Here is a 25,337-nt window from a genome sequence, read left to right on the forward strand (position 1 = left end):
TGCCCAGATTGATAAAACTAGGAAATGGGCAACATTTATTCCTGGTGAGATCCTGTCTTTACTGGGAGTCTATTTCCATCTCCAGTGATATTTTCTAATCATCTGACATACTCTCTTGCCACTGCCCTCTTTTATATCTCATTCTTAGTCCTTATGAAAGTATTAACTTTTTTTTTTTTTTTTTGAGATAGGGTCTCGCTCTGTTGGCCAGGCTGGAATTCAGTGGCATGATCACAACTCACTATAACCTCATATACCTGGGCTCAAACAATCCTAAGCTTCCTGAGAAGCTGGGACTACAGGTGGATGCCACCATGCACTGCTAATTTATTATTTCTTTTTTTAGAGGTGAGATATGGCTATATTGACAGGCTGGTGTCAAACCGCTTGCCTCAAGGAATCCTCCTTCCTTGGCCTCTCAAATTGCTGAGACTACAGGCTTGAGCCACCATACTAGGTCTATCCTTAAAATATTATAAACTATTTTTATAATTATCATTTTTGATTACAATCTATTTTTGATGATATGGTTATATTCTGACGGTGTGGTGATGTTTTGGCAGTATGATAATGCCGTGGTGATTGAGGACAGTGTGATGGCTGGGGATGGTGTGGTTGTTGTTGATGGTGTGATGGTATAATAATGAATTAGTTAGTAGTGTTGCTGTGAATACCTATAAACGGCTGACTGTAAGTGAGTAGGTGCCAACCCTGTTTGTAACATTCAGAGTTGTGAAGGTAATAATGGATGTGTTAAAAGTGGCTTCATGTTAAAATTATCTAATCAATTTCATGGAACACAGATATTTTCCATCAAGAAGAAGATTCTGCACATGTACATAAAAATCAAGATGACAAATGCATAGCAAGAGGAAGCTGGTGGCATAGATGAATCTTTTCCAAAAGCTCTTTTTTTTTACTTCCTTTGATTTCTACAGATTCCAATCCTGACAACTGAATTTGCCACAGCCCACTTGTATATCAAATTTACTGTAAATAAATAAATGCTGTTTAAAACTATTGTATGATCATTTTTCACTGAAATGAGTATGCAGTGCAACTTCTGACTCCAGTGCAATAATTGGTGATTAAAATATATGGGTTGCCTATAATCTCTGATTTATTGTGCTAATTTCTCCTATTAGATAAGCCTAAATGTTTTCAAATGATTAAAAATGACAGACACTTAAAACATACAGTTTTTTCTATGATATACTTATATTAAATTGAAGGTCTCCTAACAATGCAATTTTAAAAATTATTTCTTATAAAATTTAAATGACTTTTTTGTACCATATTTGGCCAGGTAATTTTGTTTTAATTTTTTATTTTTTTTATTTGAGACAGAGTCTTACTCTGTTACCCTGGCTAGAGTGCAGTAGCATCATTGCAGCTCACAGCAACCTCAAACTCCTGGGCTCAAGTGATCCTCCTGCCTCAGCCTCCAGAATTGTTGGAACTATGGGTGATGCTCAGGCTGGTCTTGAACTCCTGAATTCAACTGATGCTCCCACCTCAGCCTGCTAGAATGCTAAGATTACAGGCATGAACAACCCACCCAGCCTTGTTTTAACTTTTGTAAGCTCTGGGGCTTGATGTCTTCTAACTCTAGAAATGTTTTGAATTCAGAAAATATCTGGCTTTAAAAATTGTGTGTCTGCATATATACCGTTTATGTATTTCATCAGGAGCTATATGCATGTCATATGAAGGCTAAATGACAATGTACCACATAGCTTCTGGATTTCAGTCTCTCCTTGGTATAAATCCTGTGTCCCAGAACTTACACTCTAGGTAATCCCAATTATTGTCATTAAACAACAAAAGCACACAAACCTCTGAAATATTAATATAGTAAGGTGCATACTACTATTCATGTCTCCTTTTCAGTTCAACAGGAGTCCAGATATGGGAGAAAGAATGCTGCCAGATTTACTTGGAGGCCAGCCCTGACAGTAGTTGCTGGCACTGGTCCAATTTATCCCACACAGGCCCTGCCTCTTCCCGCATTCCCTGGGCTCCGTTTCTCCTTTCCACCTCACTGACTCCTTGTCCTTTGCATTTTCCCTTTAGAGTTCAAAACTCAAGCTGTCAGGTCTAATCACGACATCCGCCCACTGTGTGTACAAAGGAAAGGAAATGCCACTGGGACTGCCATTTCAGTTCACCACCACGATACCTCCTCTCAGAATCTGCAGATTTATGTATGATATAGCAGAAAAATGCAAACCGCAGCATTCCCTGCACGTTACGGTAAGTGCATTTTGTATGTGTACAACATTGTGTCTCAGCTTTTAAAGAGATATAAAAGTTAATGCAAACATTAACTAAAGTATTATATATCTGCTCCTCATAGATAATTAAGGGATGCTTGTTGCATTAAATTATTAAAGAGAAGTTTAAAGGGCATTAGCTGATCAAAAAGATGAACATATCCAAGATAAGCTATTTTAGTCAAAAATAGGAACTAAAATGATAAGACACATCTTATAATGACATATAAATAAATATAAGAAGACAGAGTATTAATGCAATGAGTATAAATCATGTACTATGATACTGAAATTAAATTTATCTATAGAAATGTAGCATGACAGTGTCCTGGTAGAGTGAACGTGGGTCTGAGGCACATAAGAGTTCAAAATAAATTATGAAAAAATATCTATGTAAGGCTTATTGAAAATCAAATTTGAGTGTGGTTTTTTTGTCCCATGCATTTAGGGATGGTTTCATTCACCCAACTTACATGCTGAGAACAACAGACCTGAACTTTGCTAATGGGAGTGGCAATTAGGGTTTTGTATTGGTAACTTTGATTGCATGTGATCATCCTTTTTGTGTCACTTTTAATAAACTTGCCTATTTCATGGCCAAATTTTTTTGTGTTTATCTAATTTATTATCTTCTGTTATAAAATTGGGAAGGGGAAAGCATGGATATTTTTTTCACTGAAGGCTTTTGAAACTATTGTCATACCATTGCAAAACTTATCTGATACAAAGATTCCATAGTTCCTTGTGGCAGTTTAATAAAATTGTAAACCAGACCTGATGATCTGCAGGTAGAATACTACTGCCTTGTCATCTTTACCAGACACATGCGCCAAGCAGGCTATAGGCAAACACACACATGCTGCAGTACTTTGGTCTTTAACTGGGAAACAAAGCAATTCTAAGTGGTTCCTCTACTCAGATGCCCATGTGAAAACCAGTTATTTCCACGTTCTTTATTTAATGCTTTGAGTGAACATTTTACTTACTGTGAAAATAAGGTATTTAATATTAGTTTTAGATCTAGCCTATAATTCCTGATGCTTACTCTACTGAGCCAATATTTAGAAGAGTCAAAAACTTCTAGTTTTGGCTGAGTGCGGTGGTTCATGCCTATAATCCTAGCACTTTGGGAGAGGCTGAGGTGGGAGGATCGCTTGAGGTCAGATTTGAGACCAGCCTGAGCAAGAGTAAGACCTAGTCTCTACTAAAAATACAAAAATTAGCTGGGTGTCATGGTGTGCACCTGTAATCCAGCTACTCAGGAGGCTGAGGCAAGAGGATCACTTGAGCCCAGGAGTTTGAGGTTGCTGTGAGCTATGATGATGCCACTACACTCTACCCAGTGTGACAGAGTGAGACTCTGTCTCCAAAACAAAACAAAACAAACAAAAACTTATAGTATTGGCTCTTCCACTAACTTGGGTATATTCTGCCTCTTGGTTCTTGGTACTGCCAGTCACAGAATGAAGGCAATCTCTAAGGTCCTTCTTAAGTCTGACATTCCATTTATAGGATTATGTAAAATAAGATTGAAACTGAGCACACAAATGTCTCATGCTTTTCTTCTTGGTGATTCCATGCACCACCATGCACAAACACGTGCAAACACACAAACGAATGCCTGGAAACATTCTCATGGAATAGGACTGCCTTCAGGAGGCATAACCATTTCTATACAGCAGAAATTGGCAATGTATTTCTATAAAGGGCTAGAATAATAAATATTTTAGCTTTGAGAGCCATAAGATCTTCATCAAAACTTCTCAATTATGCTGTCACAGCTCAAAAGCAGCCATAAACAATATAAAAAAGAATGAGCTTGGCTGTGTTCCAGTGAGACTTTAAAGATCTACACATATGCAAAGGTTCAATTTGTAATATTCCTAAGAGACAAAGTTATATAAGATAGAGATAGTGGTTTAAATGTAGTTAAAATCACTGTCTCTGCAACCAAAGTGTCACTTACTAATGTTATGATCTTGAGAACATTACTTCACTTCTTTTGTGTTTTAGTTTCCTCAGCTATAAAATAAGTACAATATAGCATCTATATCATAGGGTCATTGTGAAAATTCAATGAGTAAATGTTTTAAAGCATGTAGAATAGTGTCCATACTATGTGTTTTATAATGGTTATTTAAATAAATGAAAAGCATAATAATGAGGAACATCTTTGAAAAATTTGAACTCATTATAGCATGAGTAATAGTGAACTACTCAATAAATAAGATCTTACATCAGAACCTTATAAAATTAATTCTGTATGGTTGAAGTTCAAATAAGAAAAGTAAATCTTTTAAGTATTTAGGTGATATTGTAGAAGGATATCTTTATGACCTTGGATTAGGGAAGGTTACTTTTCCATTACTTAACTTTTGTCTTAAGACACAAAAAGCAATAAGACCACGATGAAAATGATTAATACATTTTGAAGACCACAGCCCAGGTGGCCACATCTTTGGTGAATGAAGGAAGCAACCAACCAGGAGCCTGGTAGATGCCAGAAATGAGGTGAAGGAGATAATACAGTTGACTAAAATAAGGACCAGGCCGGGCGCTGTGGCTCACGCCTGTAATCCTAGCTCTTGGGAGGCCGAGGCGGGCGGATTGCTCAAGGTCAGGAGTTCAAAACCAGCCTGAGCAAGAGCGAGACCCCGTCTCTACTATAAATAGAAAGAAATTAATTGGCCAACTGATATATATATAAAAAAAAAAATTAGCCGGGCATAGTGGCGCATGCCTGTAGTCCCAGCTACTCGGGAGGCTGAGGCAGAAGGATCACTGGAGCCCAGGAGTTTGAGGTTGCTGTGAGCTAGGCTGACGCCACGGCACTCACTCTAGCCTGGACAACAAAGCGAGACTCTGTCTCAAAAAAAAAAAAAAAAAAAAAAAAAAAAAATAAAATAAGGACCGAAGGGCAAATGATTTGCATATGCAAGTGGAGGAATAAAAGCTTGGAAACAAATGCTAAGACCTTTTCATCTTGGAGGGAGTGAAGTGTGGCAGGACAGGTAGGCTCGCTCATGGAAAGAATTGTTGGGGCACTGGTGTTATCACAAGTAGAACCTCCTTTCCCAAAGGAAGCCATGTGCTCACCGGCGTTATTACAATGCACATGAAATTGAAGAATAACAACGTGAGGGATGATTCCAGTTTCTGGATAGTCTGGTGTAGGGCAAAACTCAAAGGTAAAGTATCCGCAGGAATGTAAATAAGAGCTCTTCTCCAGATAAGCCAATATAAATATTATTTTTCTCAAATGAGAGTTTCATATGCACAATGGTTTTGATATTATTCTGCACAATATCTCCCTGGGATTTTGGTATAGTAGTTACATGTTGAGTTATTTAAGAAGCTGCCAAATTGTTTGATAGAGTGGCTGTACCATTTTACTTTCTCACCAGAAATGTCTGAGTGACCCAGTTTCTCTGCATCCTTGCCACTATATTTTATTTTAGCCATTCTAATAGGTGTGTAGTGGAAAGGCAAAGGAGCTAGAAGAGCTAAAACAAGTTTTTTAAAAGAAAAAGTCAAAGGAATAAGTCTACTCAGTTTCAAAATTTATTATTCAACTACAGTAATCAAAACTGTGGTATTTGGTAGAAGGCTATACACATAGACTAATGGAACAAAACAGAGAACTCAGAAACAGACCTACACAAATATGCCTAACTGACTTTCAACAAAGGTGTAGAGGCAGTTCAGTGGAGGAAAGACACCCTTTTCACCAAATGGTCCTGCAACAATTGGACATCCATAGACCAAAATATCAATTATGATTTAAACCACATCTTATATAAAAAAATTAGGTCAAAATGAATCATTTCATTTGAAACTTTTAGAAAAAAACAGGAGAAAATCTTTCGGACCTAAGGTGAGGCAAAGAATTCTTAGAGTAGATACTAAAAGCAAAATCTATAAATGTACAAACTGACAAATTGGATTTCATTAAAATCAAAAGTTTTGCTTTGCAAAAGACCCTTTAACAGGATGAAGCGACAAGTTACAGATTGGGAGAAAAAATTCGCAAACCACATATTTGACAAAGGACCCATTGACTACAACATACAAAGAAATCTTAAAACTTAACAGCAAAACAGGGAAACAATTCAATTAGAAAATAGTTAAAATATATAAATAGACATTTCACTGAAAAGGATTTACAGATGGCAAATTAAAAAATGAAAAGATGTTCAACATCATTAGGGAAATGCAAATTAAAGCCATAATGAGGTGTCGCTGCACACCTATTAAAGTGACTAAAATAAAATAATGACATCACCAAATGCTGGCGAGGATGCAGAGAAACTGGGTCACTCAGACGTTGATGGTGGGAATGTAAAATGGTACAGCACTCTGGAAGGTAGTTTGGCAGTTGCTTAAAAAGCTAACCATGTAACTACCATTCATCACAACAATTGCACTCCTGAGTATTTATGCTCACACAAAATCTTACACATGAATATTTATAGTAGATTTATTCATAAAAGCCCCAAATCTGAGTATAACCCAGATGTCCCTCAATGGGTAAATGGTTAGACACACTATACTGCTTCCATACCATGAAACACTACTTAGCAAAAAAAAAGGAACCGACTACTGACACACACAACCTAGATGAATCGTCAGAGAATTATGCTTAGTGGAAAAAGCCAATCACAAAACGTTATATATTATATGCATATATGAGATTCCATGTATATATAACACTCTTGAAATGAGAAAACCATAGACATGTGTAACCTATCAGTGGTTCCCAGGCATTAAGGAGGGAAGGATGGGTATAGGGAGGATAAAAGAGAAGAGACCTTGTGGTTCTGGAAATGTCTTGTATTTTGGCTGCAACTGGTGCCAATACCGTAGATGTGATATTGTACTATATAGTTTTGCCAGATGTTACCATTGAAGTAAACCAAGCAAAAGATACCTGGGGTTCCTATTAATTCTTAAAGCTGCATGTGAGTCTATAATTATCTCAAAATAAAAAGTTTAATTAAGAAGAAGTATAGGCCTTAAGAAACTTGGAGCATAAAGCTCATCGGATAGTCAAAAACTGGAGCAATTCGGTAAGTCTCTTTTTTCTGCCCCAAAGGGGTTAAATTTTATTCTTTAGCAGTATTAGAACACCCCACAGCTAATATCCATTAGATGTAGACCGCACTTCTGAAAAGGCCTAAGGCGGGTGTGTGGGCATAGACAAAAGCTCTCCGTTTGTTTCCAGATCATTTGAAAATGCAGCAGGTGAGGGCTTTACTTGCTGGGGGAAGCCCAGGGAAGCCGCAAACGTCCCGAAGGGCCCACCGGGGACAGGAGCACCCCGCAGTCGCTGCAGGTGGCGCTGGGAAGGGCAGGGCTTGGGGCTGCCCTCGGGTGTTCCTTGAAGCCGCAGAGGGACGGGGGAGAGCCCCGGCGGCTTCTGCCCTCTGCCCCTCAGAACAGAGCAGCAGCGCCCCGACAGACAGCGCGGCCTGAAAGGGCCCAGGCGCCCTGCCGGGAGGCGCCCCAGCGGGGTCAGGCTGCGTTTGCAGGTCGCCCGGCCCGCGCAGGGAGCAGGACTGCTGCAAGCCGGCCACCCGCGCCCGCCAGCTGGCGCCGGAGGAAGCCCTCTGCGGTTACCCGGAAGTGATTAACATTCACTTCCTGCGCTCTGGGGGAATTGGGGCATGGCCGGAGACGTTAAGTTGCTTTATTTTAAAAATAATAATAATAACAAAATTTGATTTCTTCCAAGCCGGGTGTTTATGCCCAGACATAAAATACGCATTTCACAGAGGGCCTTCTACAGTTAACAAAAAAGTGAAAAATTAGAAAATAAAATCTGCACCGTGGAGTGGACTAAAACCAAAGCTGGAGACGGGAATTTCTCCCGAGCGCAGTTCTGGAGCGCAGGTGAGGACTTTTCGAGAGAGTTGGTGTGAAGAGAGGCTCTCCTGAGACTGAATCTGGATGTGGCTGGATGTGAGCGAGTGTGGAATGCTTTCCGTTTCCTGGTCAAAGCAAGACAGGTTTTTTTTTTTTTTTAATTTCAAAATATTAAGGGGTACAGGTGTTTTTGTTACGTGGATGAATTGTATGATGCTGGAGCCAGGGCTGTTAGTGTGATAGGTTGTACCCGGCACGTATGCTTTTATCCTTCATCCCTTCCCACCCTCCCTCCTTAGTTTCCAATGTACTTTACACCACCTTATGACCACGGGTACCCATGATTTGTCTCTCACTTATTAGTGAGAACAGGTAGTGTTTGTTTTTCCATTCTTGAGATACTTCACTTAGGATAGTGGTCTCCACTTCCCTCCAAGGTGCTACAAAAGACCATTATTTCATTCCTTTACATGGCTGAGTAGTACTCCATGATGTATATGTATTTTCCACTCATCAACGTATGGGTATGTAGGTTGATTCCAGATATTTGCAGTTGTGAATTATGCTGCAATAAGCATTTGAGTGCAGGTGTCTTTTTGATAAAATGACTTCTTTTCCTTTGTGTAGATACCCAGTAGTGGGATTGCTGAATCCAATGGTAGGTCTGCTTTTAGTTCTTAGACAAATCTCCATACTGTTTTCCATAGAGGTTGTACCACTGTACAGTCCCATCAACAGGCTTATAAGCGTTCTTTTTTTCTCTGCATCTATGCCAACATGTATTGGTTTTTCTTTTTATTTCAAGAGAATTTATTTTGTTCTTGTTGTGCTGTTTTAAGGCCCTTGTTGTGGATTCCGAGTTTCCCAGAGTAATTCAGATTTCCTCCCAGAGTCAGAAGTGTGGTGCTATCCACCTTAGCTCACTACAGAGGACAAAGGGATCTTATTTGCCTATTCATTAATTTATCATAAACTTTGTAACAAGGAGCACCTGAAGACAAACTGCTTTGAAGAAAACATCTGAAAGGATAGAAAGAACTCCAGTGTGAGGGGGCACAACTGCAATTAAATTAATCAGAATTTAGAATTCTAATTCTAAATTAGAATTAAGGGAATACAACAACCTCATCTTTATTTGGCTTTTATGACTTTTGGACATTTTTTAGGTAATGCAAAGGCTAACGATGCCCAAGAGAACTCAGCAGATCTCCCTAGGGGCCACTCTTTCCACAAGATGCACATCCCATTTTCCAGTTTCTCTGCGTCTAGTTGTGAGCTACACACTGATGCTTGTGTATCCTAATTGAATTTTATTATTATTTTGTTATAAAGTGAGATACATGAGTATTCTTGGTCCCTGTGGCCTGGGCTTTCATAAACATACAATTACAAACAATATTGTCCTTTGTCCAGTTTCCATTAGTTAGGCAGCTTTATGAAATAACAGCTTGGTTGTCAAAAACCAAGACTTCTCAAAAGTTAACATAGTTCCCAAGATACCCTAAGGGAAAAAGTAGCCATACGTTTCTCCAGTGTGACCATAGCCTTCATATTCCACTGTTTACCAGCATGGGTGCTTCATAAATAAATCTCGAAAGCTCTTTCTCTGATTTTCTAACAAAGACTTTGCTACTCAGCTTAACATTCTGCTTTAATTCTTGTGTCAATTGCTAACAGATAAGTAAATTTTATGATTACAGGCTGATGAACTTACTGCTAAATTCTGATTGAGTAAAGAAGAGAGATGTGTTTTTATTTTTCAACATAGCTCTTTTATCAGTAGTTGTGATGGCACAATTACACATTTAAAATATCTGTACTGTGCTAATGTTTCTCTTGTTTGAATAAGTAGAATAACTTTTTGAATAATAAAATGTACCCCAAACTAAGGAAAAAGCCACCCAATCTAATATAATTTTAACCAAAGGGAAAAACCAGAGAATTAGATGCATTGAAGTGACTTTAAAAGGAATCAAAAAGATTTTTTTTTCACATAGTTAGCTTTAAGAGAGAAACTATAATTGATGTTGCAAAGGTTTCCTACTTCTGAAATACAATGCACTCCATTAATCCTATATATGTCTACATTTTGTTGAATGTACCTTATAATTTCAAAGAACAGGCAGTCATAGAGTCGTGCTGTTGTCAGCTTCTTTGGTTTCCTTTGTAGGAGTCAGTAATTATAAAACACAGAGAATGCCTCTGCTGGGTGGGATTCCTGTGAAGGAAGAGATTATGGAGACAGCTGTAACAAATGAACTGGTAACTTAACGAGGCCAGTATCTAACAACAGGTTTAGAAATGAACATTCTTGAGAGAAAAAGCAGCTCGAGTCTGTGGTAGGAATCCCCCAATTAGTAATTTAAACTGAGAGGCTCAGTTAATTACAGTATATTAATGAAACAATGAGGTAAGTAATCTTTAAATTCTGAACTCACTTCCCTGCAATATTACGGAAGAATGTGTTTTATCCCTTTCTTGTATGTTTTTATAAGAACAAGTTCTGACTAATCTTGTGCAGAAAATCCAACTCCATCAGAAAATCAAGATTCTTTCTGTTGCTAACATATCAGATTTCTGACAACTAATCCATTGTTCAAGATAGAAAATATTTTCATAATAAAACCTGCAAGAAGTAGTCCAGATGTATAAACTTGTTCATATATACCAGAACAAAGTTATCTTTTATCAGTAGTTGCAATGGAATTATTACACATTTGAAATATCTGCACTGTGTTTAGACTATATTCACCTGTCTAATTAGGTCAGTTGTAAACAATTTTTAGATAATAGTTTCCTCTGTTAAAGTTGTACATTTCATAAAGAGTGCTATAGAAATTAAATTAATGTAAACAATTATGACCCCTAGATTAACCAGTAAGGCCAATAGAGAGAAGCTGAAAAATTTGGACCTGTCATTAATTAAAAATGAGTTTCTAGTCCAAATTAGCATTGCATAATTGCAGGGAAAATATCAAGAAATAAAGCCAGGTAAATAGGCTTATTTTGTTTGGATCTCATTGTTCTGGGACAGTTTGGTTTAATTATCGCTTCGTTTATTCGTTCACCCTTCAGTCATGTCATCATTCATTCACAAGGCACTTATTGCCTCTTCTTGGGGACAATAAAGAAGACTGTAGCAGGCCAAGAGTAAGCAAAACTGCAGTAGAGTGCCTTGAGTATTTTGCTAAAGGAAGCACAGGAAGCATTAATACTTCCATAGGAACTGATAGAACAGGGTTAAGCTAATTTAGTAGGTCGGGGAGGGAGGTCTCAGAGGAAAAGATGTTTAAGTACAAATGGACGAGATTGTTTAGCATTCGAATTGGAATCATTTATAGATTTCCATGAAAAATGGTGTCTTGGTGTAAATCTGAAGATATTTATGTGAACAGAGTAATTTAGCAACTGACTAGCGCAGATCACTTGAGGGCAGGGCCATGTGTTGTTCATCTTGTGTCTCCAGCACCCACAATCTGCCAAGAGCATGGTGCACACACAGTACATGCTATTGAAATAATTCATAACTAAACACAAGCAATGCCCATTTTGTTGCTTTTACAAAATATGCCAATTTAGGTACCACATATTTTTATCCATATAATTTCCAATAATCGAATATTACATGTTGATAAATTAATGTTAACTCTTAGTGACTGAAAAAAAACTCATAAAAGAACATGCATTTTTGAAAAATCATCTTTTTGTGTTTTGTTTTGCATTTTGTCTCTGATTTACTGGATTTCTTGAAGCTAAGTATGTCTTTCGACTAATTTATGCTTCCTCAAAGCTAACTCAGATTTTGATATAAGCAGTTTTGCTACTAATTTGAGGCAACACTGGTTTGATCTAGGCAAATATAAATGGACTTGGTTTCTAGAATTGCCTAAGCCCCATTTTTAATCCTAAAGTTCTTCTATGCCTTTATATAATCTTTTACATGAGTGCGTTATTTATTTTCTTCATGATTCTTATTTCTCACTTTTAACTGGCTAAGTAGAAAATAGTTACAATTTTCTTTTATCCTGTGAAAAAATTCAAATAGTTCCTCTTTTTATGGTTTCTTCTTATGTTTCATTTTTTCCCGCCAATATTACCATCTGCTTGTTTTATTTTTGTTCCCAGTGATACCCACAGTGAAATTTCCATCCACAGTCTCTGTTGATTTATGCTTGGAAATGTTTATTTCTGGCATTGTTAACTTTCTTGATATGTCTGGGACTTGGGCTTGTTACACTCCCTCTTGGTTCAGGTTTCCTTCTCACACATTTACTCCACACCTACTTTGAACTTTTCTTAAGATGAGAGCTTAAATTACCAAATAAGTTTCTTTCCCACTACAGATTTAAGGGTGGAAAAAGAAGCAAGGTCAGAGGAGGGAGAGAGTTAACGATGTTCAAAAATGCCCAGCTGTTTTTAAAACTTGGTAGAAGGGACAAGCATTTTGCCCTAATTTAACTTCAGACAGATCAGTCACCCTGGCAATGGTCATCTTGGTCATGCTGCTGGCATCCATTGGCCTGGTTTGTGTTTGAGGTGGTAACATATTCCTCTCCAGACCCCTCACGAATGCTTGAACCTCAAATGGACTCCTGGATTGCAAGCCCTAAAAATTTCCTTAGAAATCAGAGTTTGCCTGAGTGAAAAGGAGGATCCACTCATTTATAGCCAGTATTTGTTTGCAACAAGGGCCTGAGCTATGAGTTTCAGCAGTGGGCAGCCATTCATTTTGTGCCTGATCATTGATGAAATTTGATCACAGGAGTAGAACTTTCTTCTCAAACCCAGCTGTTACTCAGCTTATATCCTGAAGGATAAGGATTGATCACCCTGGTAATTTTATCTCCCTGATATAACTGCAGATGTTATTCTAATTCATAGGCAACTAATCGTCATCAAGTTTTGCAGAGTTAATTGTCTGCCTAGATGCCGTCTACATGTGTATATGTAATGGACAAGGCTTGATTGACCAATGCTGGAACTCTCAGTTCAGTCCTTTATTGCAAACAAACATTGGATATAGAGAACAGGTCCCTTTATTACTCAAGCAAACTATGAGATTTATAAGAAAAATGACTTATTTAACCACAGAAGCCAAAGGAAATTATTGCCTTTATTTTAGGAATGTTTGCAATATGTCTTATGGAGACAATGCAGGTATTACCCCCATTTTACTGATCAAGAGAACTGAGGCATGTGGTCAAAGGATCTGAGTAAGCTTAATACAAAATAACAGCAGCAGCAGCAGCAACAGTGAAACCTTGGCATAGGAGAGAGCATCAGGTCTGATATTTTATTTTTATTTAACTTAGAGATGTAATACCACACAGTAAATCTATCAGTTCCAGGTGCCAAATTAATATAAGTGTATATGTGGCATTGAATTTGCAAAATGAAAGGCAGAGAATTGACAAAGAAAATGAATTACTGTCTATCTTCTTATAAATCCAATAAGGAGAAGTAAGGTGCAAGATATAAATCACCAGAGTGGAAGCGGGGTGATGATGAATATGTATGTGCATGGGTGTGTGTATATCATCCTTTGACGTGGAGTCCGCGTGCAAGGCAAGGCTGTCAGTTCAGTCGGTCAGGAAAGAGGCTGCAAGGGGAGCCAGTTGGGGTGCCTGTTACAGTGTTGTTCTTACAAATAAAGGAGAATGACCCCAAATGTGGAATTTTGGAATGAATAGTCTTCATCTTTAGAGGCTCTCTTTCCAGCCACAGCTCTCCAGAACTGAAAACAGGAAGAGAGAAATATAGAGAGAGCAAAATACTGAGATTTTTTTCTTCCCTTGGCATAACTTTTTTCATAACTCTGTGGGCAAAATGACACTTTCCAGATACACCAAGGACCACGTATTATTGATGAAATAACATTTGCTCAGATCCCACCTATTGTGGGATAGAAGCTGCTACTGAAACAAGTTACTTGTGAAATGGGATAAAATTTAATCTATTCAGGTCTATGCTTTTCAGGTCTAAGGTTTCTTCCTTCATCCCACAGATATTGGTTTCAAAGTCTACCCATTGACCTGGGTCGGTTTCAGAATATAGAGCAATGAACAAGATGCAATTCCTGCCTTCACAACATACACCACCTGTGTAAAACATTTGCAATATGTCTGGATAGATGCTATAAGTGACAAGCACAGCCTTCCATAGAATCACTAACTCAGTGTTTGGGAGAGAATGGAATAAGGACAGTATTCGGGAGACAATGGAGTGAGGAAGACCAGCCAGGGAAGGTCACGTGTGGCCGGTCCTGGTGAAGATTCCTGTTCTTCTTCACCTTGAGATGCCAGAGTACCCTGGCACTCAGTCTTCTCTTTTCCATCTGCCCTTCCAACCTAAGCCTGAATGGTCTCTGAGATCTCTCATCTCAGATTCTGTCCATGTCCCAAACTCATGTCTCAGCTCTGCCCCAGATTTCCACATGCTTACATCCTTCTCAGGTGTCCGCAGGTAACCTCAACTGAGCCTGCGCCCAACTGACAATTGGCTTTTGCTTGTTTGTTTTCGCTCCCAAATTTGTTCCTCCCTTTGTCTTCCCAAGTTCGCATCCCTTACACTGCTGCTCAGGCCAAAAATCCTAGAAAGCACTCTCTACTCTTTGCCCTGCTAGTGTCTTAGATGGGCCACTTCTCACTATGTCAGTCAGCACCACCCTAATTCAGACCACCTGAGTCTCTTGAGTAAAACACCTTAATAGCATTGGAAAGGTTTCCCTGTTTCTGTTCATTCTTCCTAAATTAGATTCTCTCTGTGCCAATGTGAATGACATTTTAAAATGCAAATCAAATTATATCACCCCTGCACAAAACCTTCCAAAGGCTTCCCCACACATTTAGCTTAAGTTCCCGAAGCTTTACTGTGGTCTGGAAAACAAGAGACCGTCTCTTAAATCCCCACCTCATTAGCTTCGTATTCTATGCTTGTGTTTACAAAACTAAAAAAAAATCTACATTCATTTGCTCCTTCTAACAACTCTCAATTGTGGGTGTTACTGTAACTTCACTTTAGAAAACACAAAGAGAGACTCAGAAAGATTAAATGATTTTCCTAAGTTTTACATGGCTGGTAAAATTTGGATACGCTCTTTTACAGTGACATCTGGGTACTTGAACTTCCAGCCAGAGTTCTTTCTGCCGTGTCACAGTGAACAATGAAATACACACAAAAAGCTGTACGAGCTCTTGACCCTCTAAAACAGTAACAACAATAATGGCAGTTTAAGTTGTGATAAGAATGTAGTTTCAAACACTTGAAAACGCAGTGTTTATTTCATGCACATTAGAACACTGACAACAAGTCTGGTTTGCCCACATCCACTTCCAATCCTATGACCTCATGCAAGGAGGCTCCAGTCTCTCTCCATGCCCACGAGGAGTCAGTTGCAACATCCATGGAAACACAGAGCTCTGGGAGAGATCTGGCATAAACCACTGGCAGACGTTTTTCTTTCTTTACCAAATGTCCTGCCGTCTCCGTGCATATCTGGCAATAGCTTCTCTTTCACCCTTTTGCCATCATCCCTTCCGGGATCCCACCCACCTCACTGGAGGAATGTCCTGCTGCAACTCCAAGCCTGTACCTGCAGCAGGTTTGCTTAGGGTTCCCCGTATCCCTTAATTTCTACAGAACAGATAGGAAAAGAGGGCAAGAAAAATGCCTCTCTTTAGTCTCATGACTGATTTACTTTTTTACAGGGTTTGAAGTGGATCCTCCCTTGGGGCTCAGGATGGCTTGCTGGAGTGCTGAGCTACTCCACACGGAAGCCCCCATCCCTGAGCACCCGCAGAATACCCGAAGAGCTGCAAGCCACGGGGGACTCAGGCCAGCTCTACATCTGGTGACCCCTGGGTGTTGCTGCAAAGTCCAAGCTTTGTCCTCTCACCCCTTGGCCCTACAGGAGGGAGGAAGCATCCTACTGGGAAGATTCCCTCTGTACCCTCTGCACCCTGGTATGGAGGTGACCTCGGGACAGAGCCAAGGTAGGTGGCCCGCAGGATGGCGCCTGTGCCTGCTGAGGGGCTTCCTGAGCAGTCTCGCCAGCTTCACCCCTGCCTGACTTCTCAGTTCCATTGTGCTTTTTTATTAGCTGGTAATTCTTATCTTTCATATAAACAATTAGCAACTGGGTGGAAATAGCTATTTTGCAGACATCTCCCCCTTTCCTTTGGGATGTGAGGTTATAAGTGAGGTGAGGAAAGTTTGTTTTGATTGTGCGAAGAAAGAAGCCAATCTCTTTTGGTTTACCCAAATTTACAAGAACGTTACATCATCTTTCCTTTTGAAATGGGCCTTTTAATACTAATACAGGCACGTAATCCATGGCTACAAAAATGCCAAACATCTGGAAGAGAATAAAAATTCAGTCAAAAATAGATATTGCCAAATAGCTGGATGTTTGCTCTAAGATAAATCAAGTAGCCCCTTTTTTTTTTTTTACTCATTTTTTTCAGACTTCAATTAGATGCTTTGTACTCCTTAGACGTGACTGTCAAAGCTTTTTAGTGAATAACTGAAAATTAGGATGTGGCCCTGAGACCTGCAGCGGGAGGGCTGTGAAGGGCGTGAGGAAAGCGTGGATACACGCCTTCCCGGCTTTGAGCGGCTCTGTCAGGTCTCCGGGAGGTTTGAGAGGTTTGCTCACCAGCCTCCTGAGCCGCCAACAGGTGCAGGGTTACGCTTCCCAGTTCGCTTATGGGAACGCACAGAGCTGCCTGACTTTATTATCTCGTTTCATCAGCGAGGAGGCCGCACCTCCAGAGGGGCCCTGGGGAGGATGCTGGGAGGTGGAGGGAACAAAAGGTTTCCGTTGTTCCAGGGATGGTGTTATCCTTGTTACTCGTATTGATTAATGCAGAGGGAAAAGGCAGAGAACTGCGTTTGTCCGAACGGTTTGCTGTAGACAAGCCGGCGGCTGCGCTGGGTGATTTACAGTGGGTTTAAGCGCTGCGCCCGGCCTGTGACTAACATCTAGGGCATGGTGTGTGATTAGATCGTAAAATTTTATTGTATGGTTATTTATTTATGTTTCTATAAACTAAAACAGACATTTGACCTGACTGGTGTACAGATTCGAAAAAGTAAAAAAAAATAAAAAAATTCACTTATTCTGATAGTGTTTGTTCAAGAAGCATGGATTTGATTGTCGTCCCACTGAAATTTGAATAAGCATGAATTGATTTTTGGTCTGCTCGACTATGTTTTGTTTCATTTTATTATTTTCTTTTATTTTTGTTTGGCCTTAGGAAATGGATCAAAGCTTACACAATAGCTCATTGCTAATACGCTTTTTAAGTAAAATGTGTTAAATGCTCTCATTTGTTTAATTGGCTAGTGGGGAAGCAAAAAAGATGGGATAAAATTTTTTCTCACCTTGTTTCTTCATTGTTTTACATCTTCCAATATATTGTGAGAAATATTACAGTGGTAGGTGAAATGCATTTGTAAAAAATTGGTTTTTTTCTTTATTGTAGATAAGCATCTCTAAGGAATATGATCATTTATATACGCCTATGTATCAAAATGAACCCGCCAAATATTTTGTCTTTGGGATTGTGTTGGTGTTCTTGGTGTCCTGGCCTTGCTTTCCCATGATGAGCAGCTAGCTCCTGGAGGCCAAGAGAGGCCATTCCCAGGGGTTGGCATGGGGACACAGCTGCCTGCAAGTCAGTACCTGGCCCTGCCGAACCAGGGCCCTGGATCAGCCTCAGACAGCCAATTTAGAGCAACAGGGAGACAACTTAGACCCTGGCCGCCTTGAGGGTATCCTAGTCTGCCCCCAAGGGAAAACCTGGCACCAATTCTGACTTGACCCAGGGCAGCCATCCGAACCTCTGAAGTGCTACCAAGTATAAGGGGACACTCGGGAGAGTGGCACACTATGGCTCCATCTCCTCTTAATGAATACCAGCAGTCTGTGTTTATGACCTACCATCTACTTACTGATAGAGATGCGTCCGATGCCGGCTCAGACCCTGCAACTGCTGCTGCTTGGGGAAGGGCGGCCTCAGCTTCCCTACACTTCCGGGTGGGCCATTTCAGCTGAATAGTTAGGACTTAAGGAGATAATCCCAGTGCCAATTTTCCTTGCGTAGGTAGAGAAAGTATCTGATGGCAAGTTCCTAAGCTGTGGGAAGCCTGTTCCCTCACGGGCAGGAAGGTTGTGGAAGAAGAGGTTTGCACACCCTTGAGATGGCAAGCCTACTGCTGTGCTCCATCAGTGAGTGCCACTGGCCCCATGAGCTGGGATTCGGGGTGCAGCCGAGCACAGCTTCTGTGTCTTACTGGGCTCGTTCTTTTCTGACAGACTGACTCTCTTTCGCTGACTCTTATGTTGCATTAGACTCCCAGTAACCCCCCCTCGGGTTGAGTTTGAGTGTTACTTGCTACACACAGATCATGAATTTCATTAAATTCACATAAAGCGCCTGTAGGAAAATGAGGTACTTTGAATCTAAAAGAGGAAGCAAAGTGAACAGACATGTGCATGTGAATAATGTACAGTTTGGCCTATTTTGTAAAACCAAATAACTGTTGAACATGACATTCTCATGGGAGGTGTGGTATAATAAAGTTGGTATATTAAGTACATAATAGGGACCAATAAAAGCAAAACTGAATTATAAAGGAGAAAAAACTAATTTAACTATCATAATTGAAAATAGTAGCCAAAGGAAAATCATGGTCCTGGCAAACTAAATGACCCTCAGTTTCAAAAGGTTCCCTTTGTCCCTGGCCTCCCAAAGGTGTTGCTTATTATTGGGAAAACACAATCCCCACAGAGAACCAAATATTCTATTCATCGAACTTCCAGGAAGTCAAATACCAATTTGTTAAATAAAAGACTTTCCTGCTCTAAATAAATATGGTACGGAAAAGCTAACCACCTTTCTTTGGAAGGGCCCTTTGGAATTGATTTTGCTTTTATTTAATTTGGGCTCAGGCTTGGGTTGAGGCAGCTAAAAGTAGTTGTTATTCTCAGTGCTGTTTCTACACGAAGCTGTAGTAGAATAAAAGTATGTACAAATTAATTAAAACAACTGCAAATGCAGGTGGTTTAAAGCACAGACTGAGTGGCTTTGCAGCAAACCGATCCATCCCACATGCATGTGCAGAGCTGTTGGTCACCCATTGCTAGAGGAACAACAATGCAGATGAAAAACATCAGTGTATGTGGGAAGTATGAAGACCACCTTCTTTGTTGGCTGTGGCCGAAGGCAGCAATAACTATAATCACTTTTTACTGCCTAAAGATTTTATATAAGCAAACTCAAGCCATAAGCCTTAAAAGTGGGATTGTTTTCTCAGCCTTTTCTCCAACCACATTGGACCACTTATTATTATGCTTTTTGGCCTAGTTTTCCTAGGTTTGGTAGTTTGGTCTTTGCAGTTCACCAGTTGGCATTAGGGAAATGCCCTTTGCCGTTCAGTGTGGTCTCTGTTGATTATGATTTTGGTAGCAAAGTAGAAAATGAACATGTATTAACAAATAATAAAAGCCCATCTCTCAAGTTCATTTGCACTTTGAAGATCAGATTATGAAAGGTGAAGCTATCAGGTGAACGGCAATACAATGTGATGGCTGGACCTTGTCCAATAGTACCTGTAGCAGCTGTCAACCTAATTAAGCCAGATGCGCATTCAATGTAAACGGACCTCCCAAGAGGAATACTAAGAGATTTCAGGCTCTGACAAAAGACAAAAGGCAGTGGTGGAATGAATTTAAGAGAAGTGGGGCTGAGGCCCAGAGAATGTTTCTGATGTCAATGTCACTGTTACCTGGCAGACTCTCAGCTCATTAGTGTCACCTTGATTGAACTCGGTTGAAAGAGTCCTATAGGTGGGTGAGAAAAGTGGTTTATTTTAAGTGAAACTTGAGTAAATTTTCATATTCAATAAAATGGTATTTACTAAACTCTTTCATCTTTAACACACACACACACACACACACGTACACATACACACATGCACATATGCACACGCTCAAAACCTCAGCCTGACTTTAAGTCCTCAGTTATTTAAAAAATGACATTTAAGCCATGCCAACTTTGACAGCCCTTCAAGTGAGTATGCAAACCATGAGCCAAGAAAAGGACACCAACAGGCCTTTTGATGTTCTTAGCTTATATGCCATCCCCAAATCAGGATGCACACTGGGCAAACTTTATGCAACCCTCCTGACTATATAAAACAAACACTCTGTAAACAGTAAAATGTAAGGTACAATAGTATGAGTGTTATGTTAAAAAAAAAACCAAAAAAAACCACTGTAACTTCCAGGCGATTTTTTCCATTCATGCTATAAAATGTCATATCTCCAAAACAGAAGTGTTTGAGAGGCAGACCTTTAAGCTTAGCCAGGAAAATGCTTCTCAGAAAATTTTCCTTCATGTTGCTGAATTTAGTAACTACCTTGACGAAACTCGTTCTAAGTTGCTATGTCTCTAAGAGAATTATAAGAAACAGCCAGCGCCTTCTAAACACTTGGTAGCTACTTCTTAATTCCTTTACAGAGAAACTTTATCAATTTTGCATGGTTGACATTAAATACTCTTTATTTAACAAACATATGTAGAGCAGACACAGTTTTAAATACTTTATAAATAATAACTTATTTAATGCTTATATCATAATAACCCTATGATATACCATTATTAACACCATTTTACAAATAAACAGAGGCACAGACAGTTTAAGTGGCTCACCAAGGTCACACAGATATACTCCTAAAATACAGAAATGTTAATGGTTAGTAGGATCCTCTCTTATAGGAGGGACTAGAGCAAAGGATGTGATGAGAATCCTGCTGGAAAAGGTTAATTCAACCACAAATGGCAAACTTCCATCTCAGTGGATGCAGGGGAGGGTGTTCTCAAGCAAGCTTCTTTGGGTACAAAGAAGTGAGATTAAAAGGAAATTCCAGTGTGGTGAACACCACTTATGTGGAAAACAGGAGGCTTGAAAATCAAGGCTGAATTTTAAATATTGTTCAAATGAAGTGAGTATTATTTAGTGTACTCATCTAAACTTTGAGACTCAAACTGGCCCCATTTGGTGGAGTTAGTGGTTGAGGACATGCATGTATTCATTCATTCATTCATTCATTCAAAATTTCAGGCACTGTGTTAATATCTGAAACTACAGAGGTGAATCACACACACTATAGACCTCAAATGATACAGAACCTATGCAGTGGGGTGAATAGTAGCCCCCCAAAATTCATGTTGAATTAGAACCTCAGAATGTGACCTTATTGGGAAATAGAGTCTTTGACGGTATAATTAAATTAAGTTGAGATGAAGTCATACTGGTTTATATGGGCCCTAAATTTAACGACTGGTGTCCTTAGAAGAGGGAACATACACAAAGACAAAGACACACAGGGAAGAAGGCTATGGAGGCAGAAATTGGATGATGCATTTGCAAACCAAGGAACGCCTTGGAACAGATGCGTTTGTAACCCGAGAGCCATGGAACAGATTCTCCCTCAGAGCCTCCAGATGGAAAACGACCCTGCCAACACCCTGGCTTCAGACTTCTGGCCTCCAGAACTGTGAAAGAATGAGTTCCTGTTGTCTTAAGCCCCTAGTTTGTGTTCCTTAGTTATACCAGGAAGTGAGATACTGCTGTAACAGATACCTAAAAACGTAAAAGTGGTTTTGAGATGGGTTAATGGTAGAGGCTGGAAGAGTCCGAGGTCCATGATAGGGAAAACCTAGATTGCCTCGAAGGGATGGTTGGTAGTAATGTGGAGAGAAAGGCTGTTCTGGTGAGGGTTCAGATGGCTGTGAGGAGCAGGGTAGGGAAAGCTTCTCGAGGCTTAGTGAAAGCACGACAGATTGGTTCCTGGTGGTCTCAGAAGGAAGTGATGGACATGTTATCGGGTCCAGGAGGAAAAGCCATCCTTGTGGCAGAAAACTTGGCTTGACTTAAAGGTCTTGAACCACGCGTCCTATCTCCTTTTATTATTGCTGATTATAGAAATGGTAGCACAGCAGAAAATTTAGGCTAAATACTATAATGTGGCAGAATTGTGAACATTATTCTTTTTCACATTTCAATCTTTCCCTCAAATAGTAAAAGAGAAAAAAATATTTGATGTTCCACATAAATAAATTTTAAGTTATTAAATGAGAAAGGAAAGCAGAGACCTGACTTTATGTAAAGTTGAATCTTGGAGTTTTAGAATTGAAGGAAATCCTAGATGTCAACTTAGAAGCCACAGCCTTTAGGGTGTGTTTATTCCTGTGATGATATCGTCCCCACTAAATCATTGAATATCATTAATGTTTTATACATTTTCACTTCCTGTATTAACTTACTTGTGGCAATATGATTCAGTTATTAAAAAGTTTATCTTCATATAGACCGCAAAATCAAGCCCCCTCACAACTCACTGGGACTCTATCCTCAGCAATGACCTGGAATTTCTCTTAAGCCTACATGTTACAGACTTCCAAATATTAGAAAATTTGTCCCTTGACAAGTCCTGTCTTCATTTCAGTCCTGTGAACTGTTCCACCTAAGCATGGTTTAAGAGTTTTTCACTCTCCTAGTGATGCTTTGTGTACTATCTTGAAATTGATGTTTCTTTTAATGCCATGATGTCTAAAACGGAACACTAAAATCACATCCTGACCACAACAGAATAAAGCAGTATCTGCACTTCTCTTGTTGTGACACTCTACTTCTATTAATTCATATGAAAACCACATTTTTCTAAGCCAGCCACATTGCAAAGTTGCATCGTATTACAGTTTAAAGTAATTGAATTCACTCAGTAATATTTATATAAATTTTCAAGATGACAAAAAAAATTGTACCAATGAAAAGTATTGACCATTATGTAAATACACATGATAGGTAAAACATAATATGAAAAATATTTTTCCATTATATGCGATATATGTTAATGACTTATGGAATGGAATTATTTTTATGCCCCAATATCCTCTGGTACCTGAAATAAAGGGCAAGAAGTTTTGTCCATATATCTATGAAAAAAATAAAGTTTTAAATATAGATAAATTGAGGAGTATGAGATTAGTATTTTTAATTGAAAATTACATATTTCATATTGATAAATATAAAATGTATATGGGGTGTGCAAGGTTTGCACATCTGAGTTTATAAATGGTCTAATATTTGCCATATGAAGAAACAAAAGACCTGAAAGTTTTTAGATTTCATAGCAGTTCTGGTGACTGGTAATCACTGGAAGGTATTGCATTTGAGATATGCCGCATGCCCTGCTAAAATTTAGTGTTTAACGGCAAATACAAGAGCATCTGCAAAAGATCAGGATTTTCTGATTTTGGTAGTCAATTGCCGCTTACTCTTGCCTAATGAAAACTGTGCAGGAGCTTCAATGCTCTTGAATTAAAAATAATAATAACTTACTAACAACAGTAATAGTTACAAGAAGTATATAACATTTTTACTTATCAACTATTCCTTAATGCTTCTGCTTCCATTTACTATGGAGCAGCTTGCAGCAGACCAGTAAGTCAACTTGAAAACAAAAAGAAATATTGGATTAAGCCATTTGTTTGAATACGTTGGAGAGCTGCCAAGGCAACTAGACATTGCACAGGTCCTGGAGAGAAGGAAACCACAGAGATGAAGGAGGTCACTCTAAGAGCCACTCTTCTTTGGGCGTTTTCCAGTTTGTCCGCAAGTTGAGCAGCCAAGGTCCTGGGCAGAGAAACCCAAGTAAGAGGTGGAGAAACCTGCAGACTATTTGGTAATTCCACAGGACCGAGGGGAAGTAAACTGAAGGCTGTGAGTTCAAAACAGCGGATATGTGGAAGATAAGTTCTTGGTAAGAAAAGAGATATAAAGAATTAGGATATTTTATATTTGTTTGTTTTTCCTAGAGGCATTTGCTGAATTATTAAGAGGATAAGAAGCTTATCACAAAGCCACTGAAAAACATGATGGGAGTTTTCTGGAAATATTTAGAGACAAAAAAATTGTATTCACGTGCCATGAAGGAGGAAGAGTTTTATTAAATACTTCAAACTTTTGGGTGGCCCAACTGGAGGGCACTATCCTAGGAATGAGTGTAAACGGCAGGGAGATGGAACCTTAAACATATTCCAGCCCAGCTCCCTGCCAGCTTAGTCCCAACTTAGATTAAGATGATATACCTTGACTGAATCTCGCCACAAGAGGATATACTGTAACCTTTCTGGAGCAGAATAACAATCCAGAGTCTCCTTAACATTTCATATACAATATTAACAATCATGCCAATAAAATAAAACCCCAAGCAGAAAAATGTAGAAAAAGGTATTAGAATTACAAATGACCTAGTTAATAAAAGTATGAAAAACAGATTTTAAAATAACCAAGATTGATGTGTTCAAGAGTGTAGATAAGATAATGTAGAATTTTTAGAAGAATAATGAAAACTTTGAAATTGAACAATGCAATAATTGAAATTAAGAAGTCAAAGATGGACTTACAGTAGCTAGGATGTAGCAGAAAGAGAGAATTGGTGAACTGAAAAATAATCAGTAGAAAATTTCCACTCTAAAAAATGAGTGGACAACAAAAAGAAAAAAGTGAAATAATATACATACATATAAATATGTATCTATATGGGATGTTGTGAACAAAAATCAAAATAATTCTCATTTATACTTGCTTTACATAAAATACAGATAGGAGTCATTCAGAAAGACAGAAAATGCTTCTAGATGGAAACATAAAAATGCAAGATAGAATAAAGAGTAACAGATGGTATAAGTATATGAGAATATGTAAATTCATATTTACTATAAAACAATGAAACTGTCACCTAGTATTATGACTTAAGTGAATGAAAAACTAAATTCATTATAACATTATCACCAAAAGTGAGAAGTTAAATGTAGTTAAAAGGTTTTTGAGGTCTAAAGAGTTGTGTGGGAAGCAAAATAACTAACATACATTGATATATTATAAATATATAATTAATATACATTAATTATTAGCAAAATGACTGATGCATTGGTCTATAATAAATAAAAATTATGTTTTAATCTCAAGTAATAAATACAAACAGTAAAAATAATGTAAGTCAATATTGGAAAAATTTTCAGTGTCAATATCAATATTGAACAATTAAACAATTTTAAAATAATTGTATATATACAATGGAATACTATTCAACTTTAACAAAGAAGGAAATTCTATCATTTGCAACAACAT

The sequence above is a fragment of the Microcebus murinus genome, chromosome 13 (assembly GCF_040939455.1).
Source record: "Microcebus murinus isolate Inina chromosome 13, M.murinus_Inina_mat1.0, whole genome shotgun sequence".
Lineage (NCBI taxonomy): Eukaryota > Metazoa > Chordata > Mammalia > Primates > Cheirogaleidae > Microcebus > Microcebus murinus.